This window comes from Saccopteryx bilineata, chromosome 4, assembly GCF_036850765.1.
Source record: "Saccopteryx bilineata isolate mSacBil1 chromosome 4, mSacBil1_pri_phased_curated, whole genome shotgun sequence".
NCBI classification, from domain to species: Eukaryota; Metazoa; Chordata; class Mammalia; order Chiroptera; family Emballonuridae; genus Saccopteryx; species Saccopteryx bilineata.
Window position 1 is genome coordinate 275,373,802 of NC_089493.1, and position 23,193 is coordinate 275,396,994.

The following is a 23,193-nucleotide window of genomic DNA, read 5'->3' on the forward strand; positions in this document are numbered from 1 at the left end:
GTTGCAGGAAGAGGGAGGGTTCTGGGCACGCAGGAGTCTGGAGACCCACCGGTAGTTCATTCTACAGTAACGACAGTGACTTTAAGGGGCGGTGGATGTCGTGGTCAGCTCGTGGTGCTGCACAGATCACTCCCCAGCTCCCAGGGGTGCTGGTTCCTTAAGGCTTACTACTGAGTCCTCCCCAGAAATCCGCCTTGGCCAAAGGGAGCTGTCCCACCCAGGGTCACCCCCCCCTCCCAGGGAGCAGTCACACCTTATCAGTAGTCAGTGTTGCGCACATGGTTGAAGGCCTTCCCCAGCTCCAGAGGTCCTAGTGGGATTAGCTGAGGTCTCAGGTACCACCTGATCACAGCCCGTCTGCTCTGTTTCCTAGTCCTGCTTCTCTCCCTCCATCCAGTGTGGCTCCCCAGCCAGGAAACTTCCTGATGGCACATCGCCATCTGTGAGTCGTCTCCAAGGGACAGGAGAGTTGACACCAAGAGTGGACCCGGAAGTCAGGCTCTCAGGTGCTTTGGAGCTGTTCACTCACTGGCTGGCAGCTGGAGCCCCATGGCTGGCGGAAGGCCGGAGGGGGCCCTCCCTCGGAATGCAGTGGCAGTGCCATGGCTAACCTCTCTGCTGGTGGTGAGCTGAGGTGGGGCACTGGTGCAGCGGTGGGGAAGATAGCTCAGGAGTTCAGGAGGCTCGGGTGAAGTCGGATCAGGCCTGCCCCACGTGAGACAGACACAAATCTGATCCAACCCTGAATCCCTAGCACAGGACCTGCCCGGGGAACGGGGCTCAGTTATTTATGCTGAGATATCATATATTCCCCTTTTCAGGTTCCATCTCCCATCTCCCTGCTTGCAGTAAAGGGAATCCTTTTCAACCTGAAATTCCCTAAATCTAAGGATGGAAGGATGGATGGATGAGTGGATGGATGGATGGATGGATGGGTGGATGGGTGGATGGATGGGTGGATGGATGGGTGGATGGATGGGTGGATGGATGGGTGGATGGATGGATGGATGGATGGATGGATGGATGGATGGATGAGTGGATGGATGGATGGATGGGTGGATGGATGGATGGGTGGGTGGATGGATGGATGGATGGGTGGGTGGATGGATGGGTGGATGGATGGATGGATGGGATGGACAGATAGACTTGTGGGACTGCCAATAAAGCCTCACTCTCCCACACCAATGGGGCAGCCTGAAGGAGGGCGGAGCCAGCTAAGCCTCCTATGGCTTCACAGAGAAGGTGCAGCACTCACAAAAATAGCTCCAACTATGCAGGCATCAGCAGGTTCCTCAGAGAGGCAAATGGACCACAGAATGACTTGGCCAGGCCAGGGCCAATGAGTGGCAACGGAAGCCTAAGGCTCCAGCTATGAGCCCACCAGCCCATTCATCCACCACCCACCTAAACCTCTTCTGTGGACCCCAGCAATTGGTACTGGGACACAAGACAGATGCTCAGAAGGTGTGGCTGAATGTCTTTACTGATTACCAGACACTTTCTCATCCATCATCACCTAACACCCTCCAGAGAGCCACATGAGGCATAAGGGTCACTTCCCCCATTTTCCTAATGAGGAACCTGACGCTCTGATAACTCAGTGGTTTGCCCCCAGAGAACATGGCTGAAAAAGAGGGAGAGCCAGGATTCAAACCCTGGCCTCCAGCTTTCACTCCTCCGCTCTTGACCGCACCCAAGGCCTGCCAGGATCAAGAGCAAGTATGTGGACTTCACTGTGCTCAGCAGGAAGGACGAGCCGGGTAGAGGAAAGCATTCAGATCCCTGCACAGTGGGCCTCTGTTTGATTGCACCCCAGCTTTTACAGCCCCTCCTCCACTGCCAAGCGGGCCTTTCCCTGGGCACGCCCTGCCCACAACACCCCTTCCTCATACCTCCAGGCCCTCTCATTCCGCAAGGCTCCACTGGATTCCAACCTTCCCACAATGGCCTTGCATGTTCCTGCATCCCTCCCTGACCCTGGCCTCTGATGTCAACAGTCTGAGGTCTTGCGGTTGTCTAAAATAACCTCGGCAGGACCTACAATTTCTGGGTCTCCATTTTGGAAAGGTCACCTCAGATCTTATCAAGGCGGTAGGCTTCCAGGCAAGACTGGCAACTCCTTGCATGTGGCACAGGGATGAGTTAAGGATCTGTGTTATGAACTGAATGTGCCATTTCCCCAGAATTCATATGTTGAAGCCCTAACCCCTGCAGGGGTAGTCAAACTTTTTATAAAACCCGCCCACTTTTGCAGTGTTGGTCAACCTGGTCCCTACCTCCCACTAGTGGGCGTTTCAGCTTTCATGGTGGGCGGTAGCAGAGCAACCAAATGGCACAGCGATTGGCCCACCATGAAAGCTGGAAAGCCCACTAGTGGGCAGTAGGGACCAAGTTGACCAGCACTGCAAAAGTGGGCGGTTTTATAAAAAGTTTGACTACCCCTGCATGTAATGGTATTTGCAAATGGGGCTGTTGGAGATTAGGGTTAAATGAGGTCATAAGGACAGGGCCTCATGAGATGAATGACCTTATAAGAGGATAGACAGGGAGAGAGATCTCTCAGCAATGTAAGGTCACAGTAAGAAGGTGTCCATTCGCAAGCCAGGAAGAGTCCTCACCAGAAATGAACTCGGCTGGCACCTTGGTCTTGGACTTCCAGCCTCCAGAACTATGAGAAATCAAGTTTTGTTATGGCAGCCTGGGCAGACTAAGACAAGCTGCTTTCATTCTCAAACTGATACCCAGGACGGTTCACAGAGCTGATCTAGACTTTGTTCAACACCATGTCCTTACGGTAGCCTGGCGGGAAAGTCTCAGGCCACAGAGGGGCAGCGAGGGGATGGTGAGGGAAGAGGAGGAGGGATCAGACAGACGCTGTCTGGGAACAGACTATCGACTGTTGCCAAGAGCCCTGGGAACAGCTGGCTACGCCTCCCCAGCACCCTCTGCACCTGTTCTTGTCTCCAACAACAACCGGCCCGACAACCTCCCAGTCCTCTGCCAGCTCATCTCTCAACATTATCAATGCGGGGGCCACGCCCCTTCGCCCCTCCAGGACAACCCAGATGGCACTGCCAGCAGCACAGGGAGCCAGAACCCCACCCACATGGACCCCCAAGGGCCCTGTCTAATTTCAGCTTGTTCCACAAATCAGACCCTCAGGAGAGCAAACAGCTTCCCAGACAGCTGACCACATGACAGGCACCAGCCTTCAGATGTCCCAGAACACAGGGAAGAGGCTGGGATGGGGCCCTGAGAGCCACAAGCCAGTTCTCTCCCATCCACGGTCAAGAGGCCAAGGAAAGGGCGTTCACGAGAAAGGAGGGTTGAGGGGGCCGATGTGAAAATATGCTCATTGTCACTCATATGTTTTGTGTTTTTGTGTTTGGGAACCCGTTTCAAGAAAATGAGGTCCTTGACCTGCCCTTCATCTTCCTGGATTTGCCATGGATCTTTTTAAGAGTAGTTCACATCAAAACAAAAGCCACCTTTTGCAGCCATGGAGCTGGGACCGTTTTACTTAGTGGATGGAAACTTACAAGGTGGGGAAGTATATGTGCCAGGACACATATATTTCTTAGTGGAACCCCACACTTGCCTCCCATGTCATCTTATTTAACTTTTTCCCCCCTAGTCAAATGTAATTTTTTGTAACTGAGATATAATTGGCATAAAACACTATGTAAGTTTAAGGTATACATGTGTTGATTTGATACACTGACATATTGCAGCATGATTACCAACATACCATCAGCTAACTCCTCCACCACGTTATTTAACTCAACAATTTGCTTGACGTTTCTCAGAGCCTAGGCTAAAGAGAGGCTCTGGTTTCCAGACTAGCTCTGTCTTCAGTTTCCTTTCTTTTTGAGCACATACCATGCCAGTACGTCGGTCAGGTACAAGTGATTCTGTTCATACGAGGACGGCAGGGTCAAAGGCTGAGGATGAAGGTAACTCAGACGCTGGCTGTGCCCATCTCCTCACAACCAGGATTTACTGTGTATCTTCGGCTAGCGTTGTTCTGAGAATCCTGAGCTTGGACATGGGTGTTTAGACCAATTCCACCCTCGTGGCCTAATCACCTCTCAAAGACTGCACCGCCAAATACCCTCACATCGGGGGTTAAGATTTCAATATATGAATTGGGGCAGGGCTCAAACATTGCCTCTCCGGCAGTAGCCAGGACTTTGGAGAAGGGGTCCAGGTCACCGCCAGAGCGCGGCACAGGGAACAAAGTGTGGGCTTGGGAGCTGACAGCCCTGGAGACTGGGAGACTACAGGTTTGTGGAGCGGTGGGGGTTAACAGACAGTCCTAGGTTCAAATCCTGCTCTTTATTTAGTCTGTGGAATCCTGGGCAAGCCGCTTAACCTCTCTGAACCTCAATGGCAACTGCATAATGGAGACAATAATCCCTGTTTGTGAGGGTATGGCGCATATTTGGCTGTACTGCCAGCCCAGCAAGGGCTTTCTTTCCTGCAAAAACTGACATCTAGGGAAAGCAAGCCGGTATTGCCTAGCCATTCCAGACTGTTGCTTCTGCTCAGAACCTGACACCCCGTGAAGAAGCTGGCGGGGGCTAAAATGTCAATTATAAGATAATTACCCATCACGACAAGTCCAGCCTGTTCCAGGAAAACCGGACTTGTGCGCACACCCTGGCCCTCCGATCCAGACTCCCAGAGCCCACATCTCCTGCTCTGGCTGATGCTGCGGCTCTGTCTCCTGGAAAAGGGAGTCTGACACTGGAAAGAACTTTCATTATCTTTGCCCTGAAGCACCAGCAACTATCTACACAGAGCAGAGAGAAGAGCGAAGGGCAGGGAAATATAAATTATTGTGTTTCCACCTTGGTGGTTAGTCCATTTAACAATGGGTGGATTCAGAGATGTGTTTCTTTGTTGGGTCCCCCTGTTTCCATGACCTCAGGGATGAAGAGGTGACCAAACTCGACCACCATCCATCAGTCCGCCCCCTCTTGCAAGGGGGTGTCAGGGTCCAGCCACGACAAGTCTATTACGGGGTCCTCAAATGGGAAAAGGTATGGAATTAAATAAATGATAGAGAATTAAAGATATATATAAATACATAAAGATGGGTTCGGGAGGACCACACAGCAAACAGTCTCTACTGCTCCTAAGCCGATGCAATGGCAGCCCCCAGAAGCTCATCCGTCTTTATTCAGGGGGAAAAAACATGGTCCATTAGCAATTCAATTGTTTCCAAGACAACTCAAAGACAACCCTCACCATACCATTTAGATCTAACTTTACACCAATAAGAAACTAGCTTCCAGCCTCTTCCGGAGAACATGGGTGAGATAAGCAATAATCAGGCATAGCTCTTTGTTAACTGGGCAGGTGAGATGGGTGGTTAGGCCCAGCACCTGTCCCCTAGATATAAAAACACCCTGTTTATATACATATTTCAGTCCCCAACAAGGGGGGAACACGGGCTGTGTTGGACCAATGTCGGCTCCGGTTTTCCTGAAACCCGAGGAAGCTGGGAACTTGGAGGAGTCCCCTGGGAGGGGAACGTCACTCTCTACCCCCACCATCCTGCAGTTCTCCAAGTCTCTTTTAGTATTGGGTCTCCTCCTACTAACTAACCAAGCTTGGGCTCCGGGCACAACGGCCTGGGTTCTCACTCGTGGGAACTTTGGGATACGTCACCTTTCGGTGCCTCAGTTTTTTCGCTTCAGGAAAATGCTGTATATAAAGTGCTTAGAACACCACAGCACTGTTTCAAAAGGAGAAATGCACCCCCATGTTTATGGCAGCATTGTTCACAATAGCGAAGATCTGGAAACAGCCCAAGTGTCCGTCAGTGGACGAGTGGATTAAAAAGCGGTGGTACATATATATTCAATACAATGGAATACCATGGGGCCATGAAAAAGAAGGAAATCTTACCTTTTGCAACAACATGGATGGACCTGGAAGCTATTATGTTAAGTGAAATAAGCCAGGCAAAGAAAGAAAAATATCATATGACCTCACTCATCTGAGGAATCCAATGAACAACGTAAACTGAGGAACAGAATTGAGACAGAAGAGAGATCAAAGGGACCAGAGGAAAAGAGAACGGAGGGAAAGGGGATGATAGGATGGGATAAACCTGAAGGGAAGTGGGGAGGACGCTGTAGGGAGGGGGGCAAGGAAGATGTTGAAGGGAATACGGGGGAGGAGAGAGGCATTCAGGGCAACACTAGAATCTATGTAAACACAATAAATTAAAACCAATAAAAAAAAAAGTGCTTAGGATGGTGTCTGGAAGATAGTAACCACTCATTCACATGGTAGCTCTTTTTCATTGCTGTTGTCATTATCAATACTTTTATTATTGTCTCTTACTAAGGAAAGAGGGAGGGCCACAGCCAGACTATAAGAGGGGAGGGTCCGCCCAGAGAGCTGGCGGAAAAATCACAGAACTGGGAAGTGACACTGTAGCTCCCGACACTGGGTCCCTAACCTTTCTGATGCCCCATTGCTCAGCTGTCCCATCTATAAAACAGCAGTAGGGAACTCCATCTTAAAGGGTCACAAAGAATGCACAGGAAGCTTGAAATAGTGTCCTGGATATATGTACTGTTACCTTCCCAGGCTCTGAGGCCACCTGGGAGTATTAGCTGGAGTTTCAGGCATGAGAACGAATTATGTCAAATCTTTTCAGGACAATGGAGACTGTCTTTTTGTGGAAAGATGGAAAAGCTGTCTAAGAAATAAAACTTGAGTCTAAACTCTAAAAGCAAGACATTGAGCCCATTGATTCTTGGTGAGAATGGTTCTGCTGACCAAAATCTGGGGGCTTGCTGTCACAAACACTGTTGGTGAATATGCAACATCAATGTGCCCTTCTTCCTTGTAAACCAGGTTTCAATTTTTTTAAAGGAATTGGGGCTTTTCTGTTTCAAGAGCACAGTTTTAGGGGCAAATCTTGATCAGTCTTAGCCAGGATTGGCAAACCATGGTATATGACCCAGTGGTCACTGGCTTGAGCCAAAGGTCACTGGCCTGTAGCCCAAGGTCACTGGCTTGAGCAAGGGGTAACTGGCTTTACTGGAGCCCCCAGTGAAGGCACATAAGAGAAAGTAGTTAATGAACAACTAAGGTGCCGCAACAAAAAACTGATGCTTCTCATCGCTTTCCCTTCCTGCTTGCCTCTTTCTCTGTCCAAAATATATAAATATATATATTATATGAATTTCAACTCTCTCTTTATAAACAAGCCCACCCATTTACATATATGCCTATGACTGCTTCCACACTACAATAGCAGAACTAAGTAGTTGCTACAGAGACTGCATGGCTACCAGGCTACAATATTTACTATCCGGCTCTTTACAGGTAAAGATCCTGGTCTAGTGTCCATCAGAATCACCTGGAAGCCTCATTCAATGAGGGGAGAGAAAGCCCGGAGCCAGCCAGGAAGGATGCGTGGTCCGCTAGTTCGCCCATGACGGCAGCCCAGGAGGAGAAATTCATGTGATCTGCAGTACCCTCTAAGTCAGTCGTACAGTATTTGTCTTTTTGTGACTATGTATTTGTGACTTTAATTCAGAAAATTTGTTGAATACTATCATTTTAATTGTAAATTCTTTTTAAAAAGTCAGAAATTAACTTTGTTTAATATTGCGTGTTATCTTAATTTTACTAGGTGTCTAATCAGAAACCCTTGGGGATCTGGTCAGTGAAACAAGGTCAAATGATAACATGTCCAGCTGCGAGCAACTTTCAGACTGGAGAGTGCACTGCTGTGCATGATAACAAGGTTCGGAGATGATGGAATAATGAGGATGTAAGCCTGAGTAAAGTACAACACTTTAAGCGACACTGTCGGCTGAGGTACACGGGACACATTCCAGACAAGGGACAGCACCCATGGTCCGTGGTTTGGGGTTCTTGCCTGCAGAGCCCGGCAGAAAACTGAAACTGTTCTCTTCGATAAAGAAGTGATTAAGGCCCTGGCCGGTTGGCTTAGCGGTAGAGCGTCGGCCTGGAGTGTAGGAGTCCCAGGTTCGATTCCCGGCCAGGGCACATAGGAGAAGCGCCCATTTGCTTCTCCACCCCTCCCCCTCTCCTTCCTCTCTGTCTCTCTCTTCCCCTCCCGCAGCCAAGGCTCCATTGGAGCAAAGATGGCCCGGGCGCTGGGGATGGCTCCTTGGCCTCTGCCCCAGGCGCTAGAGTGGCTCTGGTCGCGGCAGAGCGACACCCCAGATGGGAGAGCATCGCCCCCGGGTGGACAGAGCGTCGCCCCTGGTGGGCATGCCGGGTGGATCGTGGTCGGGCACATGCGGGAGTCTGTCTGACTGTCTCCCCGTTTCCAGCTTCGGAAAAATGAAAAACAAAACAAAACAAAAAGAAGTGATTAAATGGACAGAGTTTTTTTGTGGTATTTAGGCATCCTGTTTTAACCTTTATTACTGAAAGGTATGGAGATTACTTCGCTTATGCACAAATGTTTAACTCATGCATCTTAAACAAATCCACAGTCCTCCTTGGATGAGAAGAAAAATCTGTTAGATGGAGGTTTACTGCACCTGCACATCGGATATTCACCTCTCTGCTGTCATCAAGCTCCGACGGATGTCTACATGGAACCTCGATACCAAACCGTCCAAGTGACCCAGAAAAACATCAAAATCAGAGAGCACTTAGATCACTTTACTCAAGACTGTAGTGTCCGGAAATGCATGAAATGGAGTGGCTCTCACCGTCCTGGATCAAGATGATGTAGCGGTCCTGGGACCACCTCCATCAGCTTCTGAGGAATGCCCCTCCACGTGGAACACGAAATTTCAAACACTACAGATTTCAAAAGAATTACTACAAGGGACCAGTGGTCAACCCTGGTATTATGGGGAAATGTGTCTATGTGCCATGGAAAAGTTCTCACTGTGACTCCATACAAGTGCGAAGCATCCTCATGAGCAGGTGCTCTTGGAAAACTCAGGCACCATCAAGATCCAGGCGCTCACGCTGAGCCTCATTTTGTAAACTGGGAAACCTCCCAGGAACATGGACTTGGATCCCAGAACTCGGAGCCATCAAAGAGAATTACAAGGAGAAGAAAAATTTAAACAGGTATCCGGCCAGAGGTTCCAGCATCCGAATAACTTTTATCAACCACAAAGAAAGATTTAAAAGAGAAAAAGAGAGGAAGGAGAGAGAGAGAAAGATTCAGAAAAACATACTGAAGTAGAACTACATACATTTCTGGCCATTGAACGAACACCTGGCTCTCCCACGATTATTGGGGACATGGCAACAGGCCTTCTGGGTAGATGTATAACAGCACCATCCTTTTCTCCCCGGAACTCTCTGATGCAGCGTATCCAAACGCATGTACCTTCTATCACTTGGGCCCCGGCTTAATGGAGGTTGCCTTAGAAAAGACAGATAGACAGATGTTACAGCTCTGTCTACAGCAGCTCCCTGACATTCCCGAAGCAGTCACCTGTGCTTTGCCTAAAATTTTTCTTGAGCATTGGTGATGACAGTCTCCAAGAAATAGATGTCAATATGGAGTCAGTTTCTGACTGCAGTGATGCTGTACAAGATGAGAAAATGGAAGAGCAAACTGAAATTCTTCAAAATGGCTTCAATCCCAAGGAAGATAACTGTGATAAAGAGTGAAATGAAAAGCCTCGGGACACAAAAGAGGCGACTACTTCCTGCCCTGTAATACCAATAACAGCAGCTCTGCTAAGTGCAATTCTTTGTTCGGCAAGAGAGAAAAGTTTCTCCTGCCTCACTTGAAAGACATCCCAGCACAACATATCCCTCTAGTTCTCCGGACCCTGTATTTTCTCTATTTGAAGTTGAACGTGCTACTGTGACTCTGCCTGGAATACACCCTCCACCCCTGAATACAATTATGAATTAGACAGGCCTCCTTTAGACGCTCGTTTCACTGCGACGGTAATGATACCAAAAGCAGAAAGGCTACTGGTAAGTCTTTCGAGTTTGTGAAATCTCAGACACGCACTTGTTCCAAGCGCAACACGACTGAAGTAAGTTTCCGTGAGCTACAGAAATTAAACCAAGAAAAAAAGAATAAAGAATTATATTCAACTGAGGTGCTTTGACTCTTCCAATATTACCGGTTCTCTTTCATAGACGTTTTAGGAAGCTCTTTTAAAAAGTGAATTGTTCCTCCTCATCCAGGCACTGCCTCTCAATGACAATTGAAATGTGTCAGGGAGTGCCTCGCCCATCACATAGTTGATGCTCTAGGTTAAACCGCAGGTTCCATATGAACCTATTCTAGTTAGTGGACGTTGGTAGGGAAAGGTTTTGAAACTTTTCAAAAATATGTAACAGGGCTAATTTTAAGTAAATTTATGTGTGATACTTTAAAAAAATTTTTTTTTAAATAGATCGTGGGTTCTACCCCAGAGTTTCTGATTCAGTAGGTCTAAGGTGGGGCCCAAGACTTTAATTTATAGTTATAACAAGTTCCCAGGTGATGCTGATGATACTGATCTGTGGACTGTATTATGAGAACCAAAGGGCTGAGCCAGTCCTGGTCATTTCATCTTCCTTGGCAATGATTGGCTTAGAAAAGGATATGTAATATAGTTCTGACCAATGAAATTCAAGGGGAAGTCAGCAGGGGCTCCTGGGAAAGTGCCCACAAAATGGGACAGGTAGCAGGCTAGGCTCCCATCTCCTCTTTCTGTATATCTTAAGACCACGAAAGGCATCACTGAAGATAAGAGCCACCTGCTACAAATGGCAAAAAAGTGCCGACAGGGGGACAGAAACTGGATTTGCCAACAATACTGTACTAAGCCATTGAATGAACTACCCACAGGGCTGACTTCTATAAAATAGTAACGGCCATTATTGTCCAAACCACTTCCAGCTGAGTGATTTGAAGCCTGGCACATCCTGAGGTATCCCTACGCTGCACAGCCTCATGCTAGCTAGGTTCCAACTCCAGCCCTCACCACTGTGAGGAAACTACCAATCCCACACCATCAGGGCTGGGGTCACACACACGGGCCACACTTCCCAGCATCCTACAGGAGATAAGGTAGAACTAGGGTAGAAGAATGCATTATTTTGAGAGCCTTAAAATTCCAGGTTGAAGCCTTAATTTCACCACTCAATAACTGTGTGACCAGAACGCATTCACCCCAATCTCCAGGATGCGACTTACACCTGCGTGGTTGACTGAGGCAGCCCTGTCCGTAGGTCTGGGCAAGGTCATTCCTCTCTGGACTATTACTAACCATTAGAACTAGCATATCCTGAACACTCACCAGGTCTCAGACACTCTGCTAAACCCTTTACCAACCTGATCTCATTTAACCCTCACAACAACCCTAGGAGCTGGGACTATCATTTCTCCCACCTCACAGCTCGAGAAACCGAGGGCCTTGCAGGTTAAGTGCCTTGTCCAAAGTCATACAACCTGGAAGTGCAGAGACAAGATTCCAGCTCAAATCCAACTGGCTCAAGAAGAGCCCACGTGGGTGAGTTCTGCACATCATTGCCTCTCAGTGTCTGAAACACATTCTCATTCCTCTCCCATCACCCACCACGCAGGCTAGAAAAGGAGGCAGAATGTTGACTCCACTTTCAAAAGCTAGCCAGCTCGACCAGTCAGCCAGGGTGAAGCTGACATGCGCACGAAGGGAAATACTGCAAGAAGACTCAAGGTGCGGACAGCAAAACGGTGCCCCTTGAGAACCATGGGTGCAGCGTGACTGCATGAGTCCAGGGCTGCCCGCCCGGCATCTCGTCAGCGTGGGTTCTGGGGCCGCAGCCTGGTCTCACCTGCCAATTTCCACGCCTGGCTGAGCATCTCCTGCCGCCCCGCCAGCTTCCAGGTGTCTAATCAGCCTGCTGATTCCGCCCTGGAGAACTGGGCTGTTTGCCTTGCCCCTCTGGGGGGCAGGCGGAGGCAGCGGAACGGGCAGCAATTCTGGAGCCATCACAACTCCTGGCTGAAACCAAACATGACAGATTTACCATTGGGCAGGCTGTTCCATTTATTATTTAATGCTCGCAATAAATATTTGCATGACCCAGCACTGGAGGGAAGGCTCTGTGATAACTCACCGTGTTTCCCTGCCAAATACCACTGCAGTCGGGCTCCAGAGCGGCAGCAAGAATATTTTCTGCTATCCTAAGGAGCCTGGTGACACTCCCTCTGGTACAGAACATTTTCTCGCCTGTCTCCAAAGAGGGGAAGGGGAACAGGGAGACAGCAGTGCCAAGAAGTGCCTGGATGAGGGGGAAGATGAAAATGATAGCTAACACTCGCTTAGCACCCACAGTGTGCCAGGCTCTGTGCTAAGCATGCCACATTCATTCATTCAACATGGCTCTCTTGAGGGCAGGGCTGCTGACTTAGCAAGTAAAATACAGGACATCTGGTTAAATTTGAAATTAAGATATACAATAAATAATTTTTAGTACAAGAGTGTCCCATATGGGTCCTGGCCAGTGGCTCAATGGTTAGAGCGTCAGCCTGGTATATGGACTTTACAGGTTCAATTCCTGGTCAGGGCACACAGAAGAAAGTGACCATCTGCTTCTCCTCTCATCCCTCTTCCCCTCCTGCAGCCTGTGGCTTGATAGGTTCAAGCATGGCCCCGGGCACTGAGGATAGCTCCCTTGAGCGCCTCAGCCTCCTCAGGTGCTAAAAATAGCTCATTACTCAAGCATTGGCAACAGATGAGGTTGCCAGGTGGATCCCGGTCAAGGCACATGAAGGAGTCTGCCTCACTATGTCCCATCCTCTTACACACACACACACACACACACACACACACACACACACAGCATCCTATACAAAACTAGAAAGTTGCTTGGTATTTATCTAAAATTTAAATTTAACTGGGCCCGCTGTTTTTCTCTGATAACCCTAATTAAGGTATTCCTGACTACGACTGGGCATAGAAGGGGTTTATTTTCTTTTTTTAGGAGTTTATTTTCAACTGGGGTTCAGGGAAGGGCCTCTAAAAAGGTGACACTTGCACAGAGATAAATGGAGACATCCGTGACAAAGGGGGAAGAGGGTTCTGAGCAGAGAGAGGAGCCCATGCAAAGGCCCTGGGACTGGAAAAAAAAGTAGGGCATTTGAGGAGTCAAGGGAAGGCCGTGTGAGTGAAGGAGGGCAAAGGGACAGGAGGAGACCACAGGGTTTGTGGCCATGGTAAAGAATTTGGATGTTATTCTAAGTCAAAAGGAAGCCACTGAAGGGCTTCTCAGCTGGAAGTGGCCCGACTGGGGTCTGACTCCTGCTGCCTGGATTTCTGAGTCCAGCGGAGACACAGAGGACCTGACACTGCAGGCAAGGAGCAGAGGAGGAACAAGAAGAGAAGAAATCGCTTTAGAAGAGAGCAGACCAGGTCTCACAGGAAACGCTCACACAATAGCAAACCAGCCGTCTCGATGGAAACCTCCGTGTCTTCCCTGAGTTGTTCCCCCAGCCAGGCAGCCCGAGGGAGGGGACGTCTGTGGTGGCAGTGCTATCAATTTCCATTTCGCTTTTGTCAAATACAGAAAAGGACATTTCAAAGACTTTTAAAAATAACTTCCAAACAACTCAAGGGTAGAGAAAAAAAGAGAGAAAAGTTATAGTCAGCTTTCTCAAGAATAGTGGTAATGAGAGTAATACAAATAGAAAATAATTGTATTACGAAGCAGGTAGGTATTTTCATGTTATGGAGAAAGGAACTAAGGCTAGAAAAGCAGGGTCCAACAACTATGAAAGGTCCAGGCAGGGTTTAAAGGTATATTTATCTGGCCCTAAAGACTGAGCTCCCCAAAGCCCTCTGGGGACTTGCTATGGACTGAACTGTGTCACCACCCCTCCACCCCCAATGCATATGCTGAAGCCCTAACTTCAGTGTGACTGGGTGTTTAGGAGGTAATTAAGATTAAATAGGGTCATAGGTGGGACCCTCATTAAATAGGACTGAATCCTTATAAAAATAAGAAAGACTAGCCTTGGCCAGTGGGCTCAGTGACTAGACCATCAGCCCAGCATACAGATGTCCCATATTCGATTCCCAGTTGGGGTACACAAAAGAAGTGACCATTTGCTTCTCTCCCCCAACCTCTCCCCCTTCTCTCCATCATCCCCTCCCACAGCCAGTGGCTCAGTTGGTGTGAGCATCAGCCCAGGGGTGCTGAAAATAGCTTGGTCGGTCCAACTGCATCAGCCTCAGGTGCTAAAAATAGCTTGGTTGATTTAAGCATCAACCCAAGACAGGGGTTGCCAGGTGGATCCTGATTGGGATGCATGCAGGAGTCTGTCTTACTATCTCCCCTCTTTTCACTTAAAAAAAAGAATAAGAAAATGATACCCTGGCGCTGGATGGTTAGAGCAGTCAATTAAGAGCATTGTCCTAAAACAACAAGGTTGTGGGTTCGATCCCTAGTCAGGGAATACATGGTAAGCAACCAAAGAATGCATGACTGAGTGGAAGAACAAATGAATGCTTCCCTTCCCTCTCCCCTCTCTTTCCCTCCCTCTCTCTGTCTCTCTAAAAATCAGTATGAAATTAAGCCCTGGCCAGATAGCTCAGTTGGTTGGAGCATCATCACAGAGCGTGGAGGTTGCCGATTCCATTCCCTGGTCAGGGCACACACAAAAGCAGCTTGATGTTTCTGTCTCTCTCTCTCTCTCCCTGCCTCTCTCAAAAAAGGGAGGGAGGGAGCGAGGGAGGGAGGGAGGGAGGGAGCAATACCCTCCTCCCTTACCTCTGCCTCTCTCTCCCAATCATGCGAGGACACAGCAAGAAGGCAGCCCTCTGCAAGGCAGGGAGAGAGCCGTCACTAGAACTCAGCCCTGTTGGCACCTTGATCTCAGACTCCCAGCCTGCAGATGCGTGAGCAGCCAGTGTCTGCTGTCTGTGCTGTTTTGTGATGGCGGCCAGGCAGACTGAGAGAACTGATGTGAACCCAACCACCGCCCAGCTCTCAGCCAGCCCAGCTAGACAAAGCTACATCCCTCAGCCCGCCCCCTCGTCCGCCTGCCTTCCTCGCTGACACCTACAGGGCCTTCCCACCTGGCAAGCCCTTCCCTTCTGCCCTTCCTCCCCGCAGGACTCCCGGGCCTCAGTAAACCCTGGCAGTACAAGGACTCCTCCGCAGAGGAGCACGGCGGCAGAGAGGAAGGAGCACAGCTCTGGTATTGAAAACCTGAGTTCCGATCCTAGCTCTCTCACTAACTAATTGAGTGGCCTTGAGCAACGACCTGAACCTCAGTTTCCCCTTCTGAAGAACGGGGATAATACAATCCAGCCCACTAGGATCACCGTGGAATTAAATAAGATGCTAAGATATAAAGGAGAAAAAATCAACACAGTGCCTGGTACACAGTCAGCGCCTGATTAGTAGTAGCCGTTAGCACTGATGACAACAATAACATTTAAAGCGTGGGATTGAGTGTCCATTCATTCACTAAACATTTATCGAACACCTATAATGTGCCGGACACTTGGGGATACAACAAGACACACATGACTCCACCTTCATGAAACTTTGAGTGGAGGAAACAGACTTACAGTAGAATGAAAGAAACACATTTGTAAAAATCAAGTATAAAAGGGACTATAGGCGTAGAAGAGTGCTGTAAGGGAAGGAGGAGGCGTCTGTGAGAGAATCCCCTATGGCAGCATCAGAGAAGGCCTCAAAGGAGATCCAGCTGGGACCTCGGGGTGTGAAGGAGCCAACCGAGCCAAGACCGGAGGCACAAGCCTTCCCAGCACAGACAGCGGCCCAGGTGAAGGGAGAGAGGCTGCAGAGAACTAGGCTTGTACTGGGGGCGAAGGGAGGCCAGTCCGTCTGGAGGAAGCAAGGAAGGAAGATGCAGGTAGAGAAGTCAGCCGGGATCAGAGCATGCAGGCTCTGAGAATCCATTGCTGGGTTAAACTGAATCAAAGAGAAGCAGGCAAAGAACAGAGCACATTAGCTGGTACAGAATAAGACCTCAAAAAATTTGAGCTCCCTTCCCTACCCTGGAAACAGCCAACAGAAATTAAAGTGGCCCTCTGTTTTGAATGTTTGGGTTTGGTTTTAAACCATGGACTGGCAGGGTGGGGTGAGGTGAGGTGAGGTGAGGTGAGGTGAGAGAGGGGATGTGGGGGGTCATGGTCAAAATCAGACAAACCAGAACCGACCGGCTGGAACTTGTCTCTCCAGCTCTCGGCAGGAAAGGCGGATCGGCGGGTATGCAGGATATCAGGCGGAAGCTGCCGCAGACAGAACAAAAGTCGGCAGAGCCTGGAATTCTTTCAGCAACCGAGACCCAGATGCCAGGCTGATAGTGGAGCTGCCCCCAACCGAGTTCCACCCCCCGTGACCTGCCTGAGGACAGAGGCTGCCAACCTCCTACTGACACTGGACTGGCACGTCATAGCCACTCTAGGCTGAAGCCATCAGCCTGGGCCAGGAAAACAAAATATATTATTGTTGGCAAAAAGCTAAAATAAAAAAAATCTGGCAAGTGGTGCGGACAGAGCCACAGTCTATAACAATTCATCCAGCATGGAGTAGGGTGTGGTGATGCGAGCCCTTCTTAGACTTCTCAAAGTCATTACATTGTACTTATGCGATCACTGCCCAAAAGGAACTTACAGTAGACTCCAAGAAATGTGTACAGCAGAATTATAAAATGTAAATTAAAAACTGGGGTTAGAGGAAGATCATTTAGAATAAGGAGTAAAGACAGGAATAGAGCAGGATGGGAGGTAGAAGAAAGAGACATGGGCCAGAGGGTCAGTTACTAAACTGACTCTGAAAATGTGGTTCTGAGTTCCCTGCTGGCCAAGTCACAAAGGACTAGATGCTGTCCTCACGGTCCACAAGGAGGAAGACACTTAACTCTCCAGAACCAGCACTGCCTTTGCCACATGACCTTGGGTAAGTGATTTTAACCTCTAATTGAATTCAGTTGTCTCATCTCCAAAAAGGGATGAAAAACTATGGAATCTTTTATTATTTTTATATTGATTGACTTTAAAGAGACAGAGAGAGGGGGGAGAGAGAGAGAAAGAGAGGGGGGGGCATTCATTTGTTGTTGCACTTAGTTGTGCACTCATTGGTTGTTTCCTGTATGTGCCTTGACCAGGGATCAAACCTGTAACCTTGTCATTTCAGGATGATGATCTAACCATCTGAGTTGACCGAGCAGGGCTTGAATCTATTTAATCTTTATCCCTCCTTTAGTTAATTTAAAAAAAAAAAAAAAGCCATGCTGTAATAAAAACCAAGAATAGCTAATCTTTCAGCTTCGACTCCAAAATAAGAATCCCAAACCCAAATGTCGATAAGGACCAATCAGTAACAAAAATGAGAGAAGCAGGCCCTGGCCAATTGGCTCAGTGGTACAACGTCAACCCAGCGTGTGGAAGTCCCAGGTTCAATTCCTGACCAGGGCACACAGGAGGAAAAAAAAATGAGAGAAGCAGTCTGGGCATAACACTATTGGGAGAGGGGGGATCATGGTGAACTGGAGAGCTTGTGGTCTCTCTCAAGAGGGAAGCTGCTTCTCATCTTCAGCTGGATATTACCCTACAGCAGGGGTCGGGAACCTTTTTGGCTGAGAGAGCCATGAACGCCACATATTTTAAAATGTAATTCTGTGAGAGCCATACAATGACCCGTGTATGTTACGCATTATCCAATAAAAATTTGGTGTTGTCCCAGAGGATAGCTGTGATTGGCTCCAGCCACCCGCAACTATGAACATGAGCGGTAGGAAATGAGTGGATTGTAATACATGAGAATGTTTTATATTTTTACCGTTATTTTTTTTTTAAAGATTTGTCTGCGAGCCAGATGCAGCCATCAAAAGAGCCGCATCTGGCTCACGAGCCATAGGTTCCTGACCCCTGCCCTACAGGAATGTGATCCCCTATTCTGATTTTTAAGAGAAACTCAAAATCAAAGTTTTTAATGTAAACTCTTCTAACTTTTAAATGTTTGCTTTTAATTCAAATTTACTTAAAACAATGTAAAGTCAAACACAGCCCCATCTGAAGGCCAAGCAAATCCCTTTCCTGTCTTATACATGGAGTTTTCTATCTGCAGGTTGAACTGCAATCCACAGACCCTGTCTTCCCCCAGCTAAGCAGTTCAAAGAAGTATATTCCAACGAAGGTGTGGTTCTTTCTGAATCCCAACCCATACACATTGTTGAGTCCCTACTGTATTTTAGGGACAAGTGAAAGATAAACCAGTATGATGAAATCTTCACCAAGTAGCCAGATGGGCCTGGCTGTCTAAGCCATCAGAATACTGAATAGCTCCCAGAAAGTTCTCAAGGTTAGGCGATATGTGCAGAAGTCAGCCCTCACCACATCACCTTCAAGGCACATTGCTGGATTTACTTCTACTGGGAACCAGAAAACACCCGTTCCTCTCCAAGTTGTTTGTCCTCTGTGCAGCCCCCCGGGTGAGCGTCACAGAGCCCTGCCTGTCCGTTCACTGACAGCTCAGTACAGCAGGTGCCAGATGCCCACCGGATACAGGTACTGTGTTAATAGTTGGGGTTATCAAGCTAATATGCAATGTCTAGCACATTGTAGGGACTCAACAAATGAAACCATTGCTAGCACAGAAACCAACCGAAAAAAAACCTGTTTTCTTAACTTCTCCTTTCCACCATCCTTTCAACAAGAACCTCACTACATAAAGCGCTCTTAAACAATGAGGACCCCTCAGACTCAAGCTGAGCCTTCTCATCCATCAGCGGCGACTGCACTACAGTCCCCCGTTTAAGGAAGCACACGTACCTGTCCTGGAGCCTTGATTTATGCTGCGGCCATTCCCGAATGTTAGTCTGTATGTAGTGCGTGGCCCTCCCTGCCTCCGGATGCAGGGTGATGACTACAGCCTGGCGGTCCATAACTAGTCCTTGGTCCAGAGTATGTGTGCTCAGAATCAGCAGCCCCGGAATTTTTTCCTTTAAAGCTTCACATTGACTCAAATGTTTAATATAGCTGGCACCTGGCTCTGGCCTGCTTACTTTGGAGGTTGTATTGGCCGGGTCTGTTTCCATTGCAAAGCAACAGAAAAGCAACTGGAACTAGTTAAGCAAACTGCATTCATTGCTCCACATGTGTGAGGTGCCCAGGGGAAGGGCTGGGTTCAGATACACTGCGATTCAGAAGCCCAGACAAAACTGTAGAATCATCCTCTCCGTCTCTTCATTCTGCTCTCCTCCGTGGAGGTGTCCTGGGGTGGCCTGTAGAGACTCTGGTTGTTAAGAGCTAAATAGAGACCTCCAGCCAGACTAAAAAGCAGAAAGGACTTGAGTTATATGGAGCAGCCTGAGTGAAGGCCCCAGTTCAGTCTTCAGACGCCCGCACCCCCCACGTTCCTTCATTTGGCCAGGTCGGCCGGCTGTGCAGGAAGGCAGTTTCTTATTCCCAGGTTCCAGCTCGTTGGAGGTCACGGAGAGGACGCTACAGCAGGTTGACACCTAAACTGGACATGGGCGGCTCCTCGTCCCCATCTGTCCTTGGCCCGCACAATCCACCCACTCTTCCTGCGATAGAGCTCTCTCCAGAACACAGCCTTGGGAGAGCAAGGTGTCGGGACCACCCGGACGGTGCACGTGACTGAGCCCTGTTAAGATCTCAGTATAAATTTTAAGATTCTGGCGGGTGGGGGCGCAGATCTCATCTTGCAGCACCCAAGACTTGTTAAAACCACCACCTGCTCTTCTGGAGAAGCCTGCCTTTTCGTCTCTTTGCCATCCAGGTTTGGAGCCAAATTCAAATTTCATCCAGGGAACTACAAGCTTGCGAACCTGAGCTCCCACCTCCACGTTCTCAACCCATGGAAGGCACCCCACTCCCTCCACAGCTTAGGCAGAAGCCCTGCCTCTTCCCGTTTCCAAGGCCCCACCACTGAGTCCTCTTTCTCTCCAAAGGGTCAGCCTGCCCTCAGGTCATTGGTAGAGCATATTTGATTGTCAGACCCTGCATCCAATGACTGATGAAGTTGGTTCCAGACTCAGCCCCACCAATTTCTCCTAAGGGATTCTTTCCTCTCCCAAGTTTCTCAGTGATATTTGTTGCATGTGATAGAACGCCCAACTCATTAGAAGGGTACTGGAGAATCTGTAGTCATTACTATTATTGTTAGATATAATGTTATTATTATTAGTAGTAGTAGTAGTAGATAGGTGATTATTAGATATAACATATTATAGTTACTATATATAATAATTATGTTGGTTACCAGAGCCGAGGGGTGAGGAAAATGAGAAGATGTGGTCAAAGAATAGAAATTTCCAATTATAAGATGAATTTGTTGTGGGGATCTGTTGTACAGCATGATGATTATAATTAATAATACTATATTATATACTTGAAAGTTGCTAAGAGAGTAGATCTTAACTATTCTTACCACAAAACAAGAAATGGTAATTATGTGACGTGATGGGGTGGTGGTAATCATTTTGCAATATATAAACCTATCAAATAAACAAATTGCTCACCTTAAATTTACACAGTGTTATTATGTCAGTTATATCTCAGTAATGCTGGGAGAAATAATATTTATCCAATTAGTAGTAGTACTATTTGATAAATTAATAATATGTTGCCATTGTTGTTGTTGTTGTTAGAAGGAGAAGAGGAGGAAAAAGAAACATTTATGAAGGCTTCCTATCTCTCAGATGCTATTCCAAGCACTTGGAATGTATCTCTTTTGTTCCTCACAGCCACCTTATGAGGTTGGTATTCTCATTTATCCCACTTTAGAGATGGCAAAAAACTGCTGTCACACACCTAGGCTGTGAGCCAGGTTTTGAGCCTAGCTCGTCTGGCTCCAGAGGCTGCACCCATCACTGTTAAACTATAGTCAAAGGAAGAGTAACCAGAACAGAACCGCATGAGTGAATGGAAACCGAGCACTTGAATTCCAGGAGGAATTCATCGCTCTTCATTTCTGCCTCTGTCAACTGTTTCTTTCTCACAGCAGATGAACCTGCCGCCTGTGGGAGGAGATGAGGCTACTACCTACAGCCCCTCACCTCATGCCTCACAGGCTCCATCATAGAGAAGGACTGACTGATGCTCCCTCTGCTTTCAAGTTCAAAATCCCAGGGAAGGGCTCTGATTGGCCCAGCTTAGGGCATGTGCCAACCTCTGGACCAATTATGTGTGGCCAGGGGGGCAGAGTACTATTGTTTCAGGGGTTTGGTGTCAAGTCAATCAATGGCAGGTGGAGGCAGGACCCCACGAGGGGTTCAAAGTGACAGGAACGGGAAAGAGGGTAAAAGCAATTGTCATGAGAAAGGCATGCGAAGGACACTAGCATTGAGAGCAAGGGAAGTCTGCCAGAATGCCTTACTGGGCAGAAGCCAGTTGGCCAAAGAATGAGGGCCCTCACAGCTGTGGCCCTTCTGACATCTGGTCCAGATGCCAGACATCATCCATTCAAAAGTGCACATGCAGCTTTAATGGGGGACTAAAGAGAACGGTCCTGCGGGACTCACACGAAGAGGCATTAGCACTCATTATCGTCCTGCTCTGCCTGCCTGCATGAAATATGAAGGGGGTCTTTGAAGACACATTGAGAGTGTTTAGCAAATGCTCAGAACGGCTCTTCTTTCTGAAAATATTCCAAGAGCAAGACTCTGTAATCTGTTAAGTCTCACAGTTGCAGTTTTGGCAGGAGGTGGGCAAAATTGACAACTGACATTCATTTTCACATCATCCTATTTGTCAGTTCCCCTGCCTTCTTCCTCCCCCCCCCCCTCCACAATCCTGATTCACATCGCAAGACCCCCAGGGTGGTGGGGCAAGAAAGCAGGCTCTACGACCAGTCAAAACTGTGTCTGAATCCTGGATTTGCTGCTTACCAACTGGGTGATCTTGAGAAAGCTATTCCACCTGTCAGAACCTCAGTTTTCCTACCTGATTAATGGAGACATGAATGCCTCCCTTGTAAGGTAGTTAAGAGGATTATAAATAATGAGGGGAAAGTCCTATATTAGTCAGGATAAAATGACTGTGCTGCAGTGTCAAGTAAAACCCCAAATATTAGTAGCTTAGTGCCACAAAGGTTTTTTCTTACTCATTCCAAGTTTCCTGCCACATAAGAGGAGCTCTTCTATGGTAGGACAAAATAAGGCCAACTCACCCAGAAATGCTAACACCAGGAAAGGTGACAGATAGACAGATGTATAAAGCATCTTGGTGTCACTGAGTCCCTAGTCCCAGGTCCATACATCAACTCCTTCCATTCCATAAGCCACCAAGTTCCAGTTTTGCTTAAATGCGCTTGAGATGGGCTTTGATCACATGTAACTGAAGGAGATGCAACGAATCGCATTAGCAATAGGGGTGCTGGTAGACCACTTGTTGAGTGCTTAGTATGTACTAGGCACTCCTGATCATGTTTTCTAAGCATGTCCCAGGCACTGTTCTAGGACTTCAAGTACACCCATTTCTGCTCAGGGTCAGCTTCATGTCTATGTTCAGTTAACCTGCCTGTGAGTCAATGACTAATATCTCATTTCAAAATTAGGAAACTGAGGCCCAGAGAGGTTAAGTCAGAAGCACTCTTAGTTTGGGTTCCCAAGAAGCAGACATGAGGCAAGAATTCAAGTACAAGTGGTTGATTTTGGAGGTGCAGAAAATAGTTGTAGAGAAGTGGGGATGTGGGATAGGGAAGAGAAAGCAGTCAGTGAAGACTGTTCTTCAGACAGCTCCAGCTGTGGGCCACTGGAGCTCAATCCTGCGGGGAACACTGAGAGTCAGCCTTATCCCAGCCAGGGGGTCAGGGAGCCAGAGTACTTACACTCCTGTCAGTCTTTAGTAGAGAGATGCTCTCAGGAGCATTAATCCCCGGACACTTCCAGCCTGTCTCCTGCAAGGGCAGAGTAGCATTCCACAACTTGGAAGAGATACTTTAGACAAGGAGAGAGAGATACACCAGCAGCTGGAATTTGGCCAACACTTACTGATATAGTAAAGCCCAAGCAGTGGTATGGTGGTAAATGTTTAACAGCTGGCCTTCCAGATTAGGGAAAAAGAAGGAAGAGAAAAGCCTTGATTTCTAATGTTTGCTGATTCCATGGTGTACATACTCCCACGATGAACAATTTCAAGCTACAACATGATGTCAACTGGCTTGCAAAAGTCCTGAAAATTTTTGCAGGATTCCTGACAGTAACAGCTGGCTCTGCGACCTGCTACTAGCTGACTCCAGCAT

General features: G+C 48.0%; 1 pseudogene; it reads left to right on the plus strand.

Moving 5' to 3' along the window:
* The first annotated feature begins 7,663 nt into the window (after positions 1 to 7,663).
* Positions 7,664 to 10,148, plus strand: LOC136335713 (nucleolar protein 11-like; annotated as a pseudogene).
* Positions 10,149 to 23,193: the final 13,045 nt, after the last annotated feature.